The 21,963-nt window shown below is 49.2% G+C and overlaps 1 protein-coding gene across 5 annotated transcripts in view; it reads left to right on the forward strand.

The window, feature by feature from the left end:
* Window positions 1–21,963, forward strand: part of LOC106590430 (polypeptide N-acetylgalactosaminyltransferase 11) — a 100,201-nt gene that overhangs the window by 46,811 nt on the left and 31,427 nt on the right. The window lies entirely within an intron of this gene.

The following is a 21,963-nucleotide window of genomic DNA, read 5'->3' on the forward strand; positions in this document are numbered from 1 at the left end:
CAATGTGTGTGTGTGTGTGTGTGTGTGCTAACAGTGTGTGTGTGTGTGTGTGTGTGTGTCTGCTCGAACAGTGTGTGTTTGTGTGTGTGTGTGTGTGTCTGCTCGAACAGTGTGTGTGTGTGTGCTAACAGTGTGTGTGTGTGCTAACAGTGTGTGTGTGTGTGTGTGCTAACAGTGTGTGTGTGTGTGTGTGTGCTAACAGTGTGTGTGTGTGCTAACAGTGTGTGTGTGTGTGTGTGTGTGTGCTAACAGTGTGTGTGTGCGCTAACAGTGTGTGTGCCTGCGTGTGCGCTAACAGTGTGTGTGTGTGCCTGCGCAAACAGTGTGTGTGTGTGTGTGTCTGCGCAAACAGTGTGTGTGTGTGCTAACAGTGTGTGTGTGTGTGTGTCTGCGCAAACAGTGTGTGTGTGTGCCTGCGCAAACAGTGTGTGTGTGTGCGCAAACAGTGTGTGTGTGTGTGTGTGCTAACAGTGTGTGTGTGTGTGTGTGTGTGTGTGTCTGCTCGAACAGTGTGTGTGTCTGCTCGAACAGTGTGTGTGTGTGTGTGTGTGTGTGTGTGTGTCTGCGCAAACAGTGTGTGTGTGTGTGTGTGTGTGTGTGAACTGTGTGTGTGTCTGTGTGAACAGTGTCTGTGTGTCTGCGCGAACAGTGTGTGTGTGAACAGTGTGTATGTGTGTGTGTGTGTGTGTGTGTGTGAACAGTGTGTGTGTGTGTGCTAACAGTGTGTGTGTGCTAACTGTGTGTGTGTGTGTGCTAACTGTGTGTGTGTGTGTGTGTGCTAACAGTGTGTGTGTGTGTGTGTGTGTGCTAACTGTGTGTGTGTGTGTGTGTGCTAACAGTGTGTGTGTGTGTGTGTGTGTGTGTGTGTGTGTGTGCTAACAGTGTGTGTGTGTGTGCTAACAGTGTGTGTGTGTGTGCTAACAGTGTGTGTGTGTGTGTGTGTGTGCTAACAGTGTGTGTGTGTGTGCTAACTGTGTGTGTGTGTGTGAGCTAACATTGTGTGTGTGTGTGCCTGCGTGTGCGCTAACAGTGTGTGTGTGTGCTAACAGTGTGTGTGCTAACAGTGTGTGTGTGTGTGTGTGTGTGTGTGTGTGTGTGTGTGTGTGTCTGCGCAAACAGTGTGTGTGTGCGCTAACAGTGTGTGTGTGTGTGTGTGCTAACAGTGTGTGTGTGTGTGTCTGCTCGAACAGTGTGTGTGTGTGTGTGTCTGCGCAAACAGTGTGTGTGTGTGTGTGTGTGTGTGTGTGTGTGTGTGTGTGTGTGTGTGTGTGTGTGAACTGTGTGTGAACATTGTGTGTGTGTGTGTGTGTGTGTGTGAACTGTGTGTGAACATTGTGTGTGTGTGTGTGAACTGTGTGTGAACATTGTGTGTGTGTGAACTGTGTGTGTGTCTGTCTGAACTGTGTGTGTGTCTGTGTGAACAGTGTGTGTGTGTGTGTCTGTGTGAACAGTGTGTGTGTGTCTGTGTGAACAGTGTGTGTGTGTGTGTGTGTGTGTGTGTGTGTGTGTGTGAACTGTGTGTGTGTGTGTGTGTGAACAGTGTCTGTGTGAACAGTGTGTGTGTGTCTGTGGGAACAGTGTGTGTCTGTGGGAACAGTGTGTGTGAACAGTGTGTGAGTGTGGTGTGTGTGCAGTGTGTGTGTGTGTGTGTGTGTGTGAACAGTGTGTGAGTGTGGGTGTGTGAACAGTGTGTGAGTGTGTCTGTTTGAACTGTGTGTGTCTGTGTGAACTGTGTGTGTGTGTGTGTGTCTGTGTGAACTGTGTGTGTGTGTGTGTGTGTGTGTGTGTGAACAGTGTGTGTGTGTGTGCTAACAGTGTGTGTGTGCTAACAGTGTGTGTGTGCTAACTGTGTGTGTGTGTGTGTGCTAACAGTGTGTGTGTGTGTGTGTGTGTGTGTGCTAACAGTGTGTGTGTGTGTGCTAACAGTGTGTGTGTGTGTGTGTGTGCTAACAGTGTGTGTGTGTGCTAACTGTGTGTGTGTGTGCTAACTGTGTGTGTGCTAACTGTGTGTGTGTGTGCTAACAGTGTGTGTGTGTGTGTGTGTGTGTGCTAACAGTGTGTGTGTGTGTGTGTGTGTGTGTGTGCTAACAGTGTGTGTGTGTGTGTGTGTGCTAACAGTGTGTGTGTGTGTGCTAACTGTGTGTGTGTGTGTGTGTGCTAACAGTGTGTGTGTGTGCTAACTGTGTGTGTGTGTGTGAGCTAACATTGTGTGTGTGTGTGCCTGCGTGTGCGCTAACAGTGTGTGTGTGTGCCTGCGCAAACAGTGTGTGTGTGTGCTAACAGTGTGTGTGTGTGTGTGTGTGTGTGTGTGTGTGTGTCTGCGCAAACAGTGTGTGTGTGCGCTAACAGTGTGTGTGTGTGTGCGCTAACAGTGTGTGTGTGTGTGTGTGTGCTAACAGTGTGTGTGTGTGTGTGTGTGCTAACAGTGTGTGTGTGTGTGCTAACAGTGTGTGTGTGTGTGTGTGCTAACAGTGTGTGTGTGTGTGTGTGTGTGTGTGCTAACAGTGTGTGTGTGTGTGTGCTAACAGTGTGTGTGTGTGTGTGTGTGCTAACAGTGTGTGTGTGCTAACAGTGTGTGTGTGTGCTAACAGTGTGTGTGTGTGTGTGCTAACAGTGTGTGTGTGTGTGTGTGCTAACAGTGTGTGTGTGTGTGTGTGCTAACAGTGTGTGTGTGTGTGTGTGCTAACAGTGTGTGTGTGTATGTGTGCTAACAGTGTGTGTGTGTGTGTGTGCTAACAGTGTGTGTGTGTGTGTGTGCTAACAGTGTGTGTGTGTGTGTGTGCTAACAGTGTGTGTGTGTGTGTGTGTCTGCTCGAACAGTGTGTGTGTGTGTCTGCTCGAACAGTGTGTGTGTGTGTGTCTGCTCGAACAGTGTGTGTGTGTGTCTGCGCAAACAGTGTGTGTGTGTGTGTGTGTGTGCTAACTGTGTGTGTGTGTGCTAACAGTGGTGTGTGTGTGTGTGTGTGTGCTAACAGTGTGTGTGTGTGCTAACAGTGTGTGTGTGTGTGCTAACAGTGTGTGTGTGTGTGTGTGCTAACAGTGTGTGTGTGTGTGTGTGTGTGTGCTAACAGTGTGTGTGTGTGTGCTAACAGTGTGTGTGTGTGTGCTAACAGTGTGTGTGTGTGTGTGTGTGTGCTAACAGTGTGTGTGTGTGTGTGTGCTAACAGTGTGTGTGTGTGTGTGCTAACAGTGTGTGTGTGTGTGTGTGCCTGCGCAAACAGTGTGTGTGTGTGCCTGCGCAAACAGTGTGTGTGTGTGTGTGCTAACTGTGTGTGTGTGTGTGTGTGTGTGTGTGTGTGTGTGTGTGTGTGTGTGTGTGTGTGTGTGTGTGTGTGTGTGTGTCTGCTCGAACAGTGTGTGTGTGTGTCTGCTCGAACAGTGTGTGTGTGTGTGCTAACAGTGTGTGTGTGTGTGCTAACAGTGTGTGTGTGTGTGTGTGCTAACAGTGTGTGTGTGTGTGTGTGCTAACAGTGTGTGTGTGTGTGTGTGTGCTAACAGTGTGTGTGTGTGTGTGTGTGTGTGTGTGTGTCTGCTCGAACAGTGTGTGTGTGTGTGTGTGTGTCTGCTCGAACAGTGTGTGTGTCTGCTCGAACAGTGTGTGTGTGTGTGCTAACAGTGTGTGTGTGTGCTAACAGTGTGTGTGTGTGTGTGTGCTAACAGTGTGTGTGTGTGCTAACAGTGTGTGTGTGTGTGCTAACAGTGTGTGTGTGTGTGTGCTAACAATGTGTGTGTGTGTGTGTGTGTGCTAACAGTGTGTGTGTGTGTGTGTGTGTGTGTCTGCTCGAACAGTGTGTGTGTGTGTGTGTGTGTGTGTGTGTCTGCTCGAACAGTGTGTGTGTGTGTGCTAACAGTGTGTGTGTGTGCTAACAGTGTGTGTGTGTGTGTGCTAACAGTGTGTGTGTGTGTGTGTGTGCTAACAGTGTGTGTGTGTGCTAACAGTGTGTGTGTGTGTGTGCGCTAACAGTGTGTGTGCCTGCGTGTGCGCTAACAGTGTGTGTGTGTGCCTGCGCAAACAGTGTGTGTGTGTGTGTGTCTGCGCAAACAGTGTGTGTGTGTGTGTGTCTGCGCAAACAGTGTGTGTGTGTGCTAACAGTGTGTGTGTGTGTGTGTCTGCGCAAACAGTGTGTGTGTGTGCCTGCGCAAACAGTGTGTGTGTGTGCGCAAACAGTGTGTGTGTGTGTGTGTGTGTGTGCTAACAGTGTGTGTGTGTGTGTGTCTGCTCGAACAGTGTGTGTGTCTGCTCGAACAGTGTGTGTGTGTGTGTGTGTGTGTGTGTGTGTGTGTGTCTGCGCAAACAGTGTGTGTGTGTGTGTGTGTGAACTGTGTGTGTGTCTGTGTGAACAGTGTGTGTGTCTGTGTGAACAGTGTCTGTGTGTCTGCGCGAACAGTGTGTGTGTGAACAGTGTGTATGTGTGTGTGTGTGTGTGTGTGTGTGTGAACAGTGTGTGTGTGTGTGTGTGTCTGCTCGAACAGTGTGTGTGTGTGTGTGTGCTCGAACAGTGTGTGTGTGTCTGCTCGAACAGTGTGTGTGTGTGTGTCTGCGCAAACAGTGTGTGTGTGTGTGCTAACTGTGTGTGTGTGTGCTAACAGTGGTGTGTGTGTGTGTGTGTGTGCTAACAGTGTGTGTGTGTGTGCTAACAGTGTGTGTGTGTGTGTGTGCTAACAGTGTGTGTGTGTGTGTGTGCTAACAGTGTGTGTGTGTGTGTGTGCTAACAGTGTGTGTGTGTGTGTGCTAACAGTGTGTGTGTGTGTGTGTGCTAACAGTGTGTGTGTGTGTGTGTGCTAACAGTGTGTGTGTGTGTGTGTGTGCTAACAGTGTGTGTGTGTGTGTGTGTGTGTGTGTGCTAACAGTGTGTGTGTGCCTGCGCAAACAGTGTGTGTTTGTGCGCTAACAGTGTGTGTGTGTGTGTGTGTGTGTCTGCTCGAACAGTGTGTGTGTGTGTCTGCGCAAACAGTGTGTGTGTGTGTGTGTGTGTGCTAACTGTGTGTGTGTGTGCTAACAGTGGTGTGTGTGTGTGTGTGCTAACAGTGTGTGTGTGTGTGCTAACAGTGTGTGTGTGTGTGCTAACAGTGTGTGTGTGTGTGCTAACAGTGTGTGTGTGTGCTAACAGTGTGTGTGTGTGTGTGTGTGTGTGTGTGTGTGTCTGCTCGAACAGTGTGTGTGTGTCTGCTCGAACAGTGTGTGTGTGTGTGTGTGTCTGCGCAAACAGTGTGTGTGTGTGTGTGTGTGTGTGAACTGTGTGTGTGTCTGTGTGAACAGTGTGTGTGTCTGTGTGAACAGTGTGTGTGTGTGTCTGTGTGAACAGTGTCTGTGTGTCTGCGCGAACAGTGTGTGTGTGTGAACAGTGTGTGTGTGAACAGTGTGTATGTGTGTGTGTGTGTGTGTGTGTGTGTGTGTGTGTGTGTGTGAACAGTGTGTGTGTGTGCTAACAGTGTGTGTGTGCTAACTGTGTGTGTGTGTGCTAACTGTGTGTGTGTGTGCTAACAGTGTGTGTGTGTGTGTGTGCTAACAGTGTGTGTGTGTGTGTGTGTGTGTGTGCTAACTGTGTGTGTGTGTGTGTGTGTGTGTGTGTGTGTGTGTGTGTGTGTGTGTGTGTGTGTGTGTGCTAACAGTGTGTGTGTGTGCTAACTGTGTGTGTGTGTGCTAACTGTGTGTGTGTGTGTGTGTGTGTGTGTGCTAACAGTGTGTGTGTGTGTGTGTGTGTGCTAACAGTGTGTGTGTGTGTGCTAACAGTGTGTGTGTGTGCTAACAGTGTGTGTGTGTGTGCTAACAGTGTGTGTGTGTGCTAACAGTGTGTGTGTGTGTGCTAACAGTGTGTGTGTGTGCTAACAGTGTGTGTGTGTGCTAACTGTGTGTGTGTGTGTGAGCTAACATTGTGTGTGTGTGTGCCTGCGTGTGCGCTAACAGTGTGTGTGTGTGTGTGTGCTAACAGTGTGTGTGTGTGTGTGCTAACAGTGTGTGTGTGTGTGTGTGTGTGCTAACAGTGTGTGTGTGTGTGCTAACAGTGTGTGTGTGTGTGTGTGCTAACAGTGTGTGTGTGTGTGTGTGCTAACAGTGTGTGTGTGTGTGTGCTAACAGTGTGTGTGTGTGTGTGTGTGCTAACAGTGTGTGTGTGCTAACAGTGTGTGTGTGTGCTAACAGTGTGTGTGTGTGTGTGCTAACAGTGTGTGTGTGTGTGTGTGCTAACAGTGTGTGTGTGTGTGTGTGCTAACAGTGTGTGTGTGTGTGTGTGCCTGCGCAAACAGTGTGTGTGTGTGCTAACAGTGTGTGTGTGTGTGTGTGTGTGTGTCTGCTCGAACAGTGTGTGTGTGTGTGTCTGCTCGAACAGTGTGTGTGTGTGTCTGCGCAAACAGTGTGTGTGTGTGTGTGTGTGCTAACTGTGTGTGTGTGTGCTAACAGTGGTGTGTGTGTGTGTGTGTGTGCTAACAGTGTGTGTGTGTGTGTGCTAAGAGTGTGTGTGTGTGTGCTAACAGTGTGTGTGTGTGTGTGCTAACAGTGTGTGTGTGTGTGTGTGTGCTAACAGTGTGTGTGTGTGTGTGCTAACAGTGTGTGTGTGTGTGTGCTAACAGTGTGTGTGTGTGTGTGTGTGCTAACAGTGTGTGTGTGTGTGCTAACAGTGTGTGTGTGTGTGCTAACAGTGTGTGTGTGTGTGTGTGCTAACAGTGTGTGTGTGTGTGTGTGTGTGCTAACAGTGTGTGTGTGTGTGTGTGTGTGCTAACAGTGTGTGTGTGTGTGTGTGCTAACAGTGTGTGTGTGTGTGTGCTAACAGTGTGTGTGTGTGTGTGCCTGCGCAAACAGTGTGTGTGTGTGCCTGCGCAAACAGTGTGTGTGTGTGTGTGTGTGTGTGTGTGTGTGTGTGTGTGTGTGTGTGTGTGTGTGTGTGTGTGTGTGTGTGTGTGTGTGTGTGTGTGTGTGTGTGTGTGTGTGTGTCTGCTCGAACAGTGTGTGTGTGTGTGTGTGTGTGTGTGTCTGCTCGAACAGTGTGTGTGTGTGTGCTAACAGTGTGTGTGTGTGTGTGTGTGTGTGCTAACAGTGTGTGTGTGTGTGCTAACAGTGTGTGTGTGTGTGCTAACAGTGTGTGTGTGTATGTGTGCTAACAGTGTGTGTGTGTGTGTGTGTGTGCTAACAGTGTGTGTGTGTGTGTGTGTGTGTGTCTGCTCGAACAGTGTGTGTGTGTGTGTGTGTGTGTGTGTGTCTGCTCGAACAGTGTGTGTGTGTGTGCTAACAGTGTGTGTGTGTGCTAACAGTGTGTGTGTGTGTGTGTGCTAACAGTGTGTGTGTGTGTGTGTGTGTGCTAACAGTGTGTGTGTGTGCTAACAGTGTGTGTGTGTGTGTGCTAACAGTGTGTGTGTGTGTGCTAACAATGTGTGTGTGTGTGTGTGTGTGTGCTAACAGTGTGTGTGTGTGTGTGTGTGTGTGTGTGTCTGCTCGAACAGTGTGTGTTTGTGTGTGTGTGTGTGTGTGTGTGTCTGCTCGAACAGTGTGTGTGTGTGTGCTAACAGTGTGTGTGTGTGCTAACAGTGTGTGTGTGTGTGTGTGCTAACAGTGTGTGTGTGTGTGTGTGTGCTAACAGTGTGTGTGTGTGTGTGTGTGTGTGCTAACAGTGTGTGTGTGCGCTAACAGTGTGTGTGCCTGCGTGTGCGCTAACAGTGTGTGTGTGTGCCTGCGCAAACAGTGTGTGTGTGTGTGTGTCTGCGCAAACAGTGTGTGTGTGTGCTAACAGTGTGTGTGTGTGTGTGTCTGCGCAAACAGTGTGTGTGTGTGCCTGCGCAAACAGTGTGTGTGTGTGCGCAAACAGTGTGTGTGTGTGTGTGTGCTAACAGTGTGTGTGTGTGTGTGTGTGTGTGTGTCTGCTCGAACAGTGTGTGTGTCTGCTCGAACAGTGTGTGTGTGTGTGTGTGTGTGTGTGTGTCTGCGCAAACAGTGTGTGTGTGTGTGTGTGTGTGAACTGTGTGTGTGTCTGTGTGAACAGTGTCTGTGTGTCTGCGCGAACAGTGTGTGTGTGAACAGTGTGTATGTGTGTGTGTGTGTGTGTGTGTGAACAGTGTGTGTGTGTGTGCTAACAGTGTGTGTGTGCTAACTGTGTGTGTGTGTGTGCTAACTGTGTGTGTGTGTGTGTGTGCTAACAGTGTGTGTGTGTGTGTGTGTGTGCTAACTGTGTGTGTGTGTGTGTGTGTGCTAACAGTGTGTGTGTGTGTGTGTGTGTGTGTGTGTGTGTGCTAACAGTGTGTGTGTGTGTGCTAACAGTGTGTGTGTGTGTGCTAACAGTGTGTGTGTGTGTGTGTGTGCTAACAGTGTGTGTGTGTGTGCTAACTGTGTGTGTGTGTGTGAGCTAACATTGTGTGTGTGCGTGTGCGCTAACAGTGTGTGTGTGTGCTAACAGTGTGTGTGTGTGTGTGTGTGTGTGTGTGTGTGTGTGTGTGTGTGTGTGTGTGTGTGTGTCTGCGCAAACAGTGTGTGTGTGCGCTAACAGTGTGTGTGTGTGTGTGTGCTAACAGTGTGTGTGTGTGTGTCTGCTCGAACAGTGTGTGTGTGTGTGTGTCTGCGCAAACAGTGTGTGTGTGTGTGTGTGTGTGTGTGTGTGTGTGTGTGTGTGTGTGTGAACTGTGTGTGAACATTGTGTGTGTGTGTGTGTGTGTGTGTGAACTGTGTGTGAACATTGTGTGTGTGTGTGTGAACTGTGTGTGAACATTGTGTGTGTGTGAACTGTGTGTGTGTCTGTCTGAACTGTGTGTGTGTCTGTGTGAACAGTGTGTGTGTGTGTCTGTGTGAACAGTGTGTGTGTGTCTGTGTGAACAGTGTGTGTGTGTGTGTGTGTGTGTGTGTGTGTGTGTGTGAACTGTGTGTGTGTGTGTGTGAACAGTGTCTGTGTGAACAGTGTGTGTGTGTCTGTGGGAACAGTGTGTGTCTGTGGGAACAGTGTGTGTGAACAGTGTGTGAGTGTGGTGTGTGTGCAGTGTGTGTGTGTGTGTGTGTGTGTGAACAGTGTGTGAGTGTGGGTGTGTGAACAGTGTGTGAGTGTGTCTGTTTGAACTGTGTGTGTCTGTGTGAACTGTGTGTGTGTGTGTGTGTCTGTGTGAACTGTGTGTGTGTGTGTGTGTGTCTGTGTGAACAGTGTGTGTGTCTGTGTGAACTGTGTCTGTGTGAACAGTGTGTGTGTGTGTCTGTGTGTGTGTGTGTGTGTGTGTGTGTGTGTCTGTGTGAACAGTGTGTGTGTGTGGGAACAGTGTGTGTGGGAACAGTGTGTGTGTGTGTGAGTATGTGAACAGTGTGTGTGTGTGTGTGAGTATGGGAACAGTGTGTGTGTCTGTGTGAGTATGTGAACAGTGTGTGTGTGGGTATGTGAACAGTGTGTGTGTGTCTGTGTGGGAACAGTGTGTGTGTGTCTGTGTGGGAACTGTGTCTGTGTGGGAACTGTGTCTGTGTGGGAACAGTGTGTGTGTCTGTGTATGTGAACAGTGTGTGTATGTGAACAGTGTGTGTCTGTGAACAGTGTGTGTGTGTCTGTGAACAGTGTGTGTGTGTGTCTGTGAACAGTGTGTGTGTGTGTCTGTGTGAACAGTGTGTGTGTGTGTCTGTGTGAACAGTGTGTGTCTGTGTGAACAGTGTGTGTGTGTGTGTCTGTGTGAACAGTGTGTGTCTGTGTGAACAGTGTGTGTCTGTGTGAACAGTGTGTGTCTGTGTGAACAGTGTGTGTGTCTGTGTGAACAGTGTGTGTGTCTGTGTGAACAGTGTGTGTGTGTGTGTGTGTGTCTGTGTGAACAGTGTGTGTGTGTGTGTGTCTGTGTGAACAGTGTGTGTGTGTGTGTGTCTGTGTGAACATTGTTGTGTGTGTGTGTGTCTGTGTGAACAGTGTTGTGTGATTGAACAGTGTGTGTGTGAACAGTGTGTGTGTGTCTGTGTGAACAGTGTGTGTGTGTCTGTGTGAACAGTGTGTGTCTGTGTGAACAGTGTGTGTCTGTGTGAACAGTGTGTGTGTGTGTGTGTGTGTGTGTGTGTGTCTGTGTGAACAGTGTGTGTGTGTGTGTCTGTGTGAACAGTGTGTGTGTGTGTGTGTGTCTGTGTGAACAGTGTGTGTGTGTCTGTGTGAACAGTGTGTGTGTGTGTGTCTGTGTGAACAGTGTGTGTGTGTCTGTGTGAACAGTGTTGTGTGATTGAACAGTGTGTGTCTGTGTGAACAGTGTGTGTGTGTGTCTGTGTGAACAGTGTGTCTGTGTGAACAGTGTGTGTGTGTGTCTGTGTGAACAGTGTGTCTGTGTGAACAGTGTGTGTGTCTGTGTGAACAGTGTGTGTGTGTGGATGTGTCTGTGTGAACAGTGTGTGTGTCTGTGTGAACAGTGTGTGTGTGTCTGTGTGAACAGTGTGTGTGTGTGTCTGTGTGAACAGTGTGTGTCTGTGTGAACAGTGTGTGTGTGTGTGTGTCTGTGTGAACAGTGTTGTGTGATTGAACAGTGTGTGTGTGTGTGTCTGTGTGAACAGTGTTGTGTGATTGAACAGTGTGTGTGTGAACAGTGTGTGTCTGTGAACAGTGTGTGTGTCTGTGTGAACAGTGTGTGTGTGTCTGTGTGAACAGTGTGTGTGTGTGTCTGTGTGAACAGTGTGTGTGTGTGTCTGTGTGAACTGTGTGTGTGTGTGTGTGTGTGTGTGTGTCTGTGTGAACAGTGTGTGTGTGTGTGTCTGTGTGAACAGTGTGTCTGTGTGAACAGTGTGTGTGTGTGTGTGTGTCTGTGTGAACAGTGTGTGTGTGTGTCTGTGTGAACAGTGTGTGTGTGTGTGTGTGTCTGTGTGAACAGTGTGTGTGTGTGTGTCTGTGTGAACAGTGTGTGTGTGTGTGTCTGTGTGAACAGTGTTGTGTGATTGAACAGTGTTGTGTGATTGAACAGTGTTGTGTGAACAGTGTGTGTCTGTGTGAACAGTGTGTGTGTGTCTGTGTGAACAGTGTGTCTGTGTGAACAGTGTGTGTGTGTCTGTGTGAACTGTGTGTGTGTGTGTGAACATTGTGTGTGTGTCTGTGTGAACAGTGTGTGTGTGTCTGTGTGAACAGTGTGTGTCTGCGCGAACAGTGTGTGTCTGCGCGAACAGTGTGTGTGTGTGTGTGTGTGTGTGCGCGAACAGTGTGTGTGTGTGTGCGCGAACAGTGTGTGTGTGTGTGTGTGTGTGCGCGAACAGTGTGTGTGTGTGTGCGCGAACAGTGTGTGTGTGTGTGTGTGTGTGCGCTAACAGTGTGTGTGTGTGTGTGTGCGCTAACAGTGTGTGTGTGTGTGTGTGTGTGTGTGTGTGCTAACAGTGTGTGTGTGCTAACAATGTGTGTGTGTGTGCGCTAACAGTGTGTGTGTGTGTGTGTGTGTGTCTGCGCAAACAGTGTGTGTGTGTGCCTGCGCAAACAGTGTGTGTGTGTGCCTGCGCAAACAGTGTGTGTGTGTGCGCTAACAGTGTGTGTGTGTGCGCTAACAGTGTGTGTGTGTGCTAACAGTGTGTGTGTGTGTGTGTGTCTGCTCGAACAGTGTGTGTGTGTGTGTCTGCTCGAACAGTGTGTGTGTGTGTCTGCTCGAACAGTGTGTGTGTGTGTCTGCGCAAACAGTGTGTGTGTGTGTGCTAACTGTGTGTGTGTGTGCTAACAGTGGTGTGTGTGTGTGTGTGCTAACAGTGTGTGTGTGTGTGCTAACAGTGTGTGTGTGTGTGTGTGCTAACAGTGTGTGTGTGTGTGCTAACAGTGTGTGTGTGTGTGTGTGCTAACAGTGTGTGTGTGTGTGTGTGCTAACAGTGTGTGTGTGTGTGTGTGCTAACAGTGTGTGTGTGTGTGTGTGTCTGTGTGAACAGTGTGTGTGTGTGTCTGTGTGAACAGTGTGTGTGTGTGTGTGTGTCTGTGTGAACAGTGTGTGTGTGTGTGTCTGTGTGAACAGTGTGTGTGTGTGTGTCTGTGTGAACAGTGTTGTGTGATTGAACAGTGTTGTGTGATTGAACAGTGTTGTGTGAACAGTGTGTGTCTGTGTGAACAGTGTGTGTGTGTCTGTGTGAACAGTGTGTCTGTGTGAACAGTGTGTGTGTGTGTGTGTGTCTGTGTGAACAGTGTGTGTGTGTGTCTGTGTGAACAGTGTGTGTGTGTGTGTGTGTCTGTGTGAACAGTGTGTGTGTGTGTGTCTGTGTGAACAGTGTGTGTGTGTGTGTCTGTGTGAACAGTGTTGTGTGATTGAACAGTGTTGTGTGATTGAACAGTGTTGTGTGAACAGTGTGTGTCTGTGTGAACAGTGTGTGTGTGTCTGTGTGAACAGTGTGTCTGTGTGAACAGTGTGTGTGTGTCTGTGTGAACTGTGTGTGTGTGTGTGAACATTGTGTGTGTGTCTGTGTGAACAGTGTGTGTGTGTCTGTGTGAACAGTGTGTGTCTGCGCGAACAGTGTGTGTCTGCGCGAACAGTGTGTGTGTGTGTGTGTGTGTGCGCGAACAGTGTGTGTGTGTGTGCGCGAACAGTGTGTGTGTGTGTGTGTGTGTGCGCGAACAGTGTGTGTGTGTGTGCGCGAACAGTGTGTGTGTGTGTGTGTGTGTGCGCTAACAGTGTGTGTGTGTGTGTGTGCGCTAACAGTGTGTGTGTGTGTGTGTGTGTGTGTGTGCTAACAGTGTGTGTGTGCTAACAATGTGTGTGTGTGTGTGCGCTAACAGTGTGTGTGTGTGTGTGTGTGTGTCTGCGCAAACAGTGTGTGTGTGTGCCTGCGCAAACAGTGTGTGTGTGTGCCTGCGCAAACAGTGTGTGTGTGTGCGCTAACAGTGTGTGTGTGTGCGCTAACAGTGTGTGTGTGTGCTAACAGTGTGTGTGTGTGTGTGTGTCTGCTCGAACAGTGTGTGTGTGTGTGTCTGCTCGAACAGTGTGTGTGTGTGTCTGCTCGAACAGTGTGTGTGTGTGTCTGCGCAAACAGTGTGTGTGTGTGTGCTAACTGTGTGTGTGTGTGCTAACAGTGGTGTGTGTGTGTGTGTGCTAACAGTGTGTGTGTGTGTGCTAACAGTGTGTGTGTGTGTGTGTGCTAACAGTGTGTGTGTGTGTGCTAACAGTGTGTGTGTGTGTGTGTGCTAACAGTGTGTGTGTGTGTGTGTGCTAACAGTGTGTGTGTGTGTGTGTGCTAACAGTGTGTGTGTGTGTGTGTGCCTGCGCAAACAGTGTGTGTGTGTGCCTGCGCAAACAGTGTGTGTGTGTGCCTGCGCAAACAGTGTGTGTGTGTGCCTGCGCAAACAGTGTGTGTGTGTGTGTGCTAACTGTGTGTGTGTGTGTGTGTGTGTGTGTCTGCTCGAACAGTGTGTGTGTGTGTGTGTGTGTGTGTCTGCTCGAACAGTGTGTGTGTGTGTGCTAACAGTGTGTGTGTGTGTGTGTGTGCTAACAGTGTGTGTGTGTGTGCTAACAGTGTGTGTGTGTGTGCTAACAGTGTGTGTGTGTGTGTGTGTGCTAACAGTGTGTGTGTGTGTGCTAACAGTGTGTGTGTGTGTGTGTGCTAACAGTGTGTGTGTGTGTGCTAACAGTGTGTGTGTGTGTGTGTGTGTGTGTGTGTGCTAACAGTGTGTGTGTGTGCTAACAGTGTGTGTGTGTGTGTGTGTGCTAACAGTGTGTGTGTGCGCTAACAGTGTGTGTGTGTGCCTGCGTGTGCGCTAACAGTGTGTGTGTGTGCCTGCGCAAACAGTGTGTGTGTGTGCGCTAACAGTGTGTGTGTGTGCTAACAGTGTGTGTGTGTGTGTGTGTCTGCTCGAACAGTGTGTGTGTGTGTGTCTGCTCGAACAGTGTGTGTGTGTGTCTGCTCGAACAGTGTGTGTGTGTGTCTGCGCAAACAGTGTGTGTGTGTGTGTGTGCTAACAGTGGTGTGTGTGTGTGTGTGTGTGCTAACAGTGTGTGTGTGTGCTAACAGTGTGTGTGTGTGCTAACAGTGTGTGTGTGTGTGTGTGTGCTAACAGTGTGTGTGTGTGTGTGTGCTAACAGTGTGTGTGTGTGTGTGTGCTAACAGTGGTGTGTGTGTGTGTGTGTGTGCTAACAGTGTGTGTGTGTGCTAACAGTGTGTGTGTGTGTGTGTGTGCTAACAGTGTGTGTGTGTGCTAACAGTGTGTGTGTGTGTGTGTGTGCTAACAGTGTGTGTGTGTGTGTGTGCTAACAGTGTGTGTGTGTGTGCCTGCGCAAACTGTGTGTGTGTGTGCCTGCGCAAACAGTGTGTGTGTGTGCCTGCGCAAACAGTGTGTGTGTGTGCCTGCGCAAACAGTGTGTGTGTGTGCCTGCGCAAACAGTGTGTGTGTGTGTGTGTGTGCTAACTGTGTGTGTGTGTGTGTGTGTCTGCTCGAACAGTGTGTGTGTGTGTGTGTGTCTGCTCGAACAGTGTGTGTGTGTGTGCTAACAGTGTGTGTGTGTGTGCTAACAGTGTGTGTGTGTGTGTGTGCTAACAGTGTGTGTGTGTGTGCTAACAGTGTGTGTGTGTGTGTGTGCTAACAGTGTGTGTGTGCTAACAGTGTGTGTGTGTGTGTGTGTGTGTGTGTGTGTGTGTGCTAACAGTGTGTGTGTGTGCTAACAGTGTGTGTGTGTGTGTGTGCTAACTGTGTGTGTGTGTGTGTGTGTGTGTCTGCTCGAACAGTGTGTGTGTGTGTGTGTGTGTGTGTGTCTGCTCGAACAGTGTGTGTGTGTGTGCTAACAGTGTGTGTGTGTGTGCTAACAGTGTGTGTGTGTGTGTGTGCTAACAGTGTGTGTGTGTGTGCTAACAGTGTGTGTGTGTGTGTGTGCTAACAGTGTGTGTGTGCTAACAGTGTGTGTGTGTGTGTGTGTGTGTGTGTGTGTGTGTGTGTGTGCTAACAGTGTGTGTGTGTGCTAACAGTGTGTGTGTGTGTGTGCTAACAGTGTGTGTGTGCGCTAACAGTGTGTGTGTGTGCCTGCGTGTGCGCTAACAGTGTGTGTGTGTGCCTGCGCAAACAGTGTGTGTGTGTGTGTGTCTGCGCAAACAGTGTATGTGTGTGCCTGCGCAAACAGTGTGTGTGTGTGCGCAAACAGTGTGTGTGTGTGTGTGTGTGCTAACAGTGTGTGTGTGTGTGTGTGTGTGTCTGCTCGAACAGTGTGTGTGTCTGCTCGAACAGTGTGTGTGTGTGTGTGTGAACTGTGTGTGTGTCTGTGTGAACAGTGTGTGTGTCTGTGTGAACAGTGTGTGTGTGTGTCTGTGTGAACAGTTTCTGTGTGTCTGCGCGAACAGTGTGTGTGTGTGAACAGTGTGTGTGTGAACAGTGTGTATGTGTGTGTGTGTGTGTGTGTGTGAACAGTGTGTGTGTGTGTGAACAGTGTGTGTGTGCTAACTGTGTGTGTGTGTGCTAACTGTGTGTGTGTGTGCTAACTGTGTGTGTGTGTGCTAACAGTGTGTGTGTGTGTGTGTGTGTGTGTGCTAACAGTGTGTGTGTGTGTGTGTGTGTGCTAACAGTGTGTGTGTGTGTGTGTGTGTGTGTGTGTGCTAACAGTGTGTGTGTGTGTGTGTGTGTGTGCTAACAGTGTGTGTGTGTGTGTGTGTGTGTGTGTGTGTGTGTGTGTGTGTGTGTGTGTGCTAACTGTGTGTGTGTGTGTGTGTGAGCTAACATTGTGTGTGTGTGTGCCTGCGTGTGCGCTAACAGTGTGTGTGTGTGCCTGCGCAAACAGTGTGTGTGTGTGCTAACAGTGTGTGTGTGTGTGTGTGTGTGTGTGTGTGTGTGTGTGTGTGTGTGTGTGTGTGTGTGTGTGTCTGCGCAAACAGTGTGTGTGTGCGCTAACAGTGTGTGTGTGTGTGTGTGCTAACAGTGTGTGTGTGTGTGTCTGCTCGAACAGTGTGTGTGTGTGTGTGTCTGCGCAAACAGTGTGTGTGTGTGTGTGTGTGTGTGTGTGTGTGTGTGTGTGTGTGTGTGTGTGTGTGTGTGTGAACTGTGTGTGAACATTGTGTGTGAACAGTGTCTGAACTGTGTGTGTGTGTGAACTGTGTGTGTGTCTGTGTGAACTGTGTGTGTGTCTGTGTGAACAGTGTGTGTGTGTGTGTCTGTGTGAACAGTGTGTGTGTGTGTCTGTGTGAACAGTGTGTGTGTGTGTCTGTGTGAACTGTGTGTGTGTGTGTGTGTGTGTGTGTGTCTGTGTGAACAGTGTGTGTGTGTGTGTCTGTGTGAACAGTGTGTCTGTGTGAACAGTGTGTGTGTGTGTGTGTGTCTGTGTGAACAGTGTGTGTGTGTGTCTGTGTGAACAGTGTGTGTGTGTGTGTGTGTCTGTGTGAACAGTGTGTGTGTGTGTGTCTGTGTGAACAGTGTGTGTGTGTGTGTCTGTGTGAACAGTGTTGTGTGATTGAACAGTGTTGTGTGATTGAACAGTGTTGTGTGAACAGTGTGTGTCTGTGTGAACAGTGTGTGTGTGTCTGTGTGAACAGTGTGTCTGTGTGAACAGTGTGTGTGTGTCTGTGTGAACTGTGTGTGTGTGTGTGAACATTGTGTGTGTGTCTGTGTGAACAGTGTGTGTGTGTCTGTGTGAACAGTGTGTGTCTGCGCGAACAGTGTGTGTCTGCGCGAACAGTGTGTGTGTGTGTGTGTGTGTGCGCGAACAGTGTGTGTGTGTGTGCGCGAACAGTGTGTGTGTGTGTGTGTGTGTGCGCGAACAGTGTGTGTGTGTGTGCGCGAACAGTGTGTGTGTGTGTGTGTGTGTGCGCTAACAGTGTGTGTGTGTGTGTGTGCGCTAACAGTGTGTGTGTGTGTGTGTGTGTGTGTGTGCTAACAGTGTGTGTGTGCTAACAATGTGTGTGTGTGTGTGCGCTAACAGTGTGTGTGTGTGTGTGTGTGTGTCTGCGCAAACAGTGTGTGTGTGTGCCTGCGCAAACAGTGTGTGTGTGTGCCTGCGCAAACAGTGTGTGTGTGTGCGCTAACAGTGTGTGTGTGTGCGCTAACAGTGTGTGTGTGTGCTAACAGTGTGTGTGTGTGTGTGTGTCTGCTCGAACAGTGTGTGTGTGTGTGTCTGCTCGAACAGTGTGTGTGTGTGTCTGCTCGAACAGTGTGTGTGTGTGTCTGCGCAAACAGTGTGTGTGTGTGTGTGCTAACTGTGTGTGTGTGTGCTAACAGTGGTGTGTGTGTGTGTGTGCTAACAGTGTGTGTGTGTGTGCTAACAGTGTGTGTGTGTGTGTGTGCTAACAGTGTGTGTGTGTGTGCTAACAGTGTGTGTGTGTGTGTGTGCTAACAGTGTGTGTGTGTGTGTGTGCTAACAGTGTGTGTGTGTGTGTGTGCTAACAGTGTGTGTGTGTGTGTGTGCCTGCGCAAACAGTGTGTGTGTGTGCCTGCGCAAACAGTGTGTGTGTGTGCCTGCGCAAACAGTGTGTGTGTGTGCCTGCGCAAACAGTGTGTGTGTGTGTGTGCTAACTGTGTGTGTGTGTGTGTGTGTGTGTGTCTGCTCGAACAGTGTGTGTGTGTGTGTGTGTGTGTGTCTGCTCGAACAGTGTGTGTGTGTGTGCTAACAGTGTGTGTGTGTGTGTGTGCTAACAGTGTGTGTGTGTGTGCTAACAGTGTGTGTGTGTGTGCTAACAGTGTGTGTGTGTGTGTGTGTGCTAACAGTGTGTGTGTGTGTGCTAACAGTGTGTGTGTGTGTGTGTGCTAACAGTGTGTGTGTGTGTGCTAACAGTGTGTGTGTGTGTGTGTGTGTGCTAACAGTGTGTGTGTGTGTGTGTGCTAACAGTGTGTGTGTGTGTGTGTGCTAACAGTGGTGTGTGTGTGTGTGTGTGTGCTAACAGTGTGTGTGTGTGCTAACAGTGTGTGTGTGTGTGTGTGTGCTAACAGTGTGTGTGTGTGCTAACAGTGTGTGTGTGTGTGTGTGTGCTAACAGTGTGTGTGTGTGTGTGTGCTAACAGTGTGTGTGTGTGTGCCTGCGCAAACTGTGTGTGTGTGTGCCTGCGCAAACAGTGTGTGTGTGTGCCTGCGCAAACAGTGTGTGTGTGTGCCTGCGCAAACAGTGTGTGTGTGTGCCTGCGCAAACAGTGTGTGTGTGTGTGTGTGTGCTAACTGTGTGTGTGTGTGTGTGTCTGCTCGAACAGTGTGTGTGTGTGTGTGTGTGTGTGTGTCTGCTCGAACAGTGTGTGTGTGTGTGCTAACAGTGTGTGTGTGTGTGCTAACAGTGTGTGTGTGTGTGTGTGCTAACAGTGTGTGTGTGTGTGCTAACAGTGTGTGTGTGTGTGTGTGCTAACAGTGTGTGTGTGCTAACAGTGTGTGTGTGTGTGTGTGTGTGTGTGTGTGTGTGTGCTAACAGTGTGTGTGTGTGCTAACAGTGTGTGTGTGTGTGTGTGCTAACTGTGTGTGTGTGTGTGTGTGTGTGTCTGCTCGAACAGTGTGTGTGTGTGTGTGTGTGTGTGTGTCTGCTCGAACAGTGTGTGTGTGTGTGCTAACAGTGTGTGTGTGTGTGCTAACAGTGTGTGTGTGTGTGTGTGCTAACAGTGTGTGTGTGTGTGCTAACAGTGTGTGTGTGTGTGTGTGCTAACAGTGTGTGTGTGCTAACAGTGTGTGTGTGTGTGTGTGTGTGTGTGTGTGTGTGTGTGTGTGCTAACAGTGTGTGTGTGTGCTAACAGTGTGTGTGTGTGTGTGCTAACAGTGTGTGTGTGCGCTAACAGTGTGTGTGTGTGCCTGCGTGTGCGCTAACAGTGTGTGTGTGTGCCTGCGCAAACAGTGTGTGTGTGTGTGTGTCTGCGCAAACAGTGTATGTGTGTGCCTGCGCAAACAGTGTGTGTGTGTGCGCAAACAGTGTGTGTGTGTGTGTGTGTGCTAACAGTGTGTGTGTGTGTGTGTGTGTGTCTGCTCGAACAGTGTGTGTGTCTGCTCGAACAGTGTGTGTGTGTGTGTGTGAACTGTGTGTGTGTCTGTGTGAACAGTGTGTGTGTCTGTGTGAACAGTGTGTGTGTGTGTCTGTGTGAACAGTTTCTGTGTGTCTGCGCGAACAGTGTGTGTGTGTGAACAGTGTGTGTGTGAACAGTGTGTATGTGTGTGTGTGTGTGTGTGTGTGAACAGTGTGTGTGTGTGTGAACAGTGTGTGTGTGCTAACTGTGTGTGTGTGTGCTAACTGTGTGTGTGTGTGCTAACTGTGTGTGTGTGTGCTAACAGTGTGTGTGTGTGTGTGTGTGTGTGTGCTAACAGTGTGTGTGTGTGTGTGTGTGTGCTAACAGTGTGTGTGTGTGTGTGTGTGTGTGTGTGTGCTAACAGTGTGTGTGTGTGTGTGTGTGTGTGCTAACAGTGTGTGTGTGTGTGTGTGTGTGTGTGTGTGTGTGTGTGTGTGTGTGTGTGTGTGTGCTAACTGTGTGTGTGTGTGTGTGTGAGCTAACATTGTGTGTGTGTGTGCCTGCGTGTGCGCTAACAGTGTGTGTGTGTGCCTGCGCAAACAGTGTGTGTGTGTGCTAACAGTGTGTGTGTGTGTGTGTGTGTGTGTGTGTGTGTGTGTGTGTGTGTGTGTGTGTGTGTCTGCGCAAACAGTGTGTGTGTGCGCTAACAGTGTGTGTGTGTGTGTGTGTGCTAACAGTGTGTGTGTGTGTGTCTGCTCGAACAGTGTGTGTGTGTGTGTGTCTGCGCAAACAGTGTGTGTGTGTGTGTGTGTGTGTGTGTGTGTGTGTGTGTGTGTGTGTGTGTGTGTGTGTGTGTGTGTGTGTGTGTGAACTGTGTGTGAACATTGTGTGTGAACAGTGTCTGAACTGTGTGTGTGTGTGAACTGTGTGTGTGTCTGTGTGAACTGTGTGTGTGTCTGTGTGAACAGTGTGTGTGTGTGTGTCTGTGTGAACAGTGTGTGTGTGTCTGTGTGAACAGTGTGTGTGTGTCTGTGTGAACAGTGTGTGTGTGTGTGTGTGTGTGTGTGTGTGTGTGTGTGTGTGTGTGTGTGTGTGTGAACAGTGTCTGTGTGAACAGTGTCTGTGTGAACAGTGTGTGTGTGTGTGTCTGTGTGAACAGTGTGTGTGTGTGTGAACAGTGTGTGTGTGAACAGTGTGTGTGTGTCTGTGGGAACAGTGTGTGTCTGTGGGAACAGTGTGTGTGAACAGTGTGTGAGTGTGGTGTGTGTGCAGTGTGTGTGTGTGTGTGTGTGTGTGTGTGTGTGAACAGTGTGTGTGAACAGTGTGTGAGTGTGGGTGTGTGAACTGTGTGTGTGTGTGTGTCTGTTTGAACTGTGTGTGTCTGTTTGAACTGTGTGTGTGTGTGTGTCTGTGTGAACTGTGTGTGTGTGTGTGTGTCTGTGTGAACTGTGTCTGTGTGAACAGTGTGTGTCTGTGTGAACAGTGTGTGTGTGTGTGTGTGTCTGTGTGAACAGTGTGTGTCTGTGTGAACAGTGTGTGTGTGTGGGAACAGTGTGTGTGTGTGGGAACAGTGTGTGTGTGTGTGAGTATGTGAACAGTGTGTGTGTGTCTGTGTGGGAACTGTGTCTGTGTGGGAACTGTGTCTGTGTGGGAACTGTGTCTGTGTGGGAACAGTGTGTGTGTGTCTGTGAACAGTGTGTGTGTGTGTCTGTGAACAGTGTGTGTGTGTGTCTGTGTGAACAGTGTGTGTGTGTGTGTCTGTGTGAACAGTGTGTGTGTCTGTGTGAACAGTGTGTGTGTCTGTGTGAACAGTGTGTGTGTCTGTGTGAACAGTGTGTGTGTGTGTGTCTGTGTGAACAGTGTGTGTGTGTGTGTGTCTGTGTGAACAGTGTTGTGTGATTGAACAGTGTGTGTGTGTGTGTGTGTGTGTGTGTGTCTGTGTGAACAGTGTTGTGTGATTGAACAGTGTGTGTGTGAACAGTGTGTGTGTGTCTGTGTGAACAGTGTGTGTGTGTGTGTGAACAGTGTGTGTGTGTGTGTGTGTGTGTGCTGTGTGTGTGTGTGTGTGTGTGTGTCTGAACAGTGTGTGTGTGTGTGTGTGTGTCTGAACAGTGTGTGTGTGTGTGTGTCTGTGTGAACAGTGTGTGTGTGTGTGTCTGTGTGAACAGTGTGTGTGTGTGTGTCTGTGTGAACAGTGTGTGTGTGTCTGTGTGAACAGTGTTGTGTGATTGAACAGTGTGTGTCTGTGTGAACAGTGGTGTGGTGTCTGTGTGAACAGTGTGTCTGTGTGAACAGTGTGTGTGTGTGTCTGTGTGAACAGTGTGTCTGTGTGAACAGTGTGTGTGTCTGTGTGAACAGTGTGTGTGTGTGGATGTGTCTGTGTGAACAGTGTGTGTGTCTGTGTGAACAGTGTGTGTGTCTGTGTGAACAGTGTGTGTGTCTGTGTGAACAGTGTGTGTGTGAACAGTGTTGTGTGATTGAACAGTGTGTGTGTGTGTGTGTGTGTGTGTCTGTGTGAACAGTGTTGTGTGATTGAACAGTGTGTGTGTGAACAGTGTGTGTCTGTGTGAACAGTGTGTGTGTGTCTGTGTGAACAGTGTGTGTGTGTGTCTGTGTGAACAGTGTGTGTGTGTGTCTGTGTGAACAGTGTGTGTGTGTGTCTGTGTGAACAGTGTGTGTGTGTGTCTGTGTGAACAGTGTGTGTGTGTGTGTGTGTGTGTGTGTGTGTGTGTGTGTGTCTGTGTGAACAGTGTGTCTGTGTGAACAGTGTGTGTGTGTCTGTGTGAACAGTGTGTGTGTGTGTGTCTGTGTGAACAGTGTTTGTGTGTGTGTGTCTGTGTGAACAGTGGTGTGTGTGTCTGTGTGAACAGTGTGTGTGTGTGTGTGTCTGTGTGAACAGTGTTGTGTGATTGAACAGTGTTGTGTGATTGAACAGTGTTGTGTGAACAGTGTGTGTCTGTGTGAACAGTGTGTGTGTGTCTGTGTGAACAGTGTGTCTGTGTGAACAGTGTGTGTGTGTGTGAACATTGTGTGTGTGTCTGTGTGAACAGTGTGTGTGTGTCTGTGTGAACAGTGTGTGTGTGTCTGTGTGAACAGTGTGTGTGTGTCTGTGTGAACAGTGTGTGTGTGTGTCTGTGTGAACAGTGTGTGTGTGTCTGTGTGAACAGTGTGTGTGTGTGTCTGTGTGAACAGTGTGTGTG

The sequence above is a fragment of the Salmo salar genome, chromosome 29 (assembly GCF_965601325.2).
Source record: "Salmo salar chromosome 29, fSalSal1, whole genome shotgun sequence".
NCBI lineage: Eukaryota > Metazoa > Chordata > Actinopteri > Salmoniformes > Salmonidae > Salmo > Salmo salar.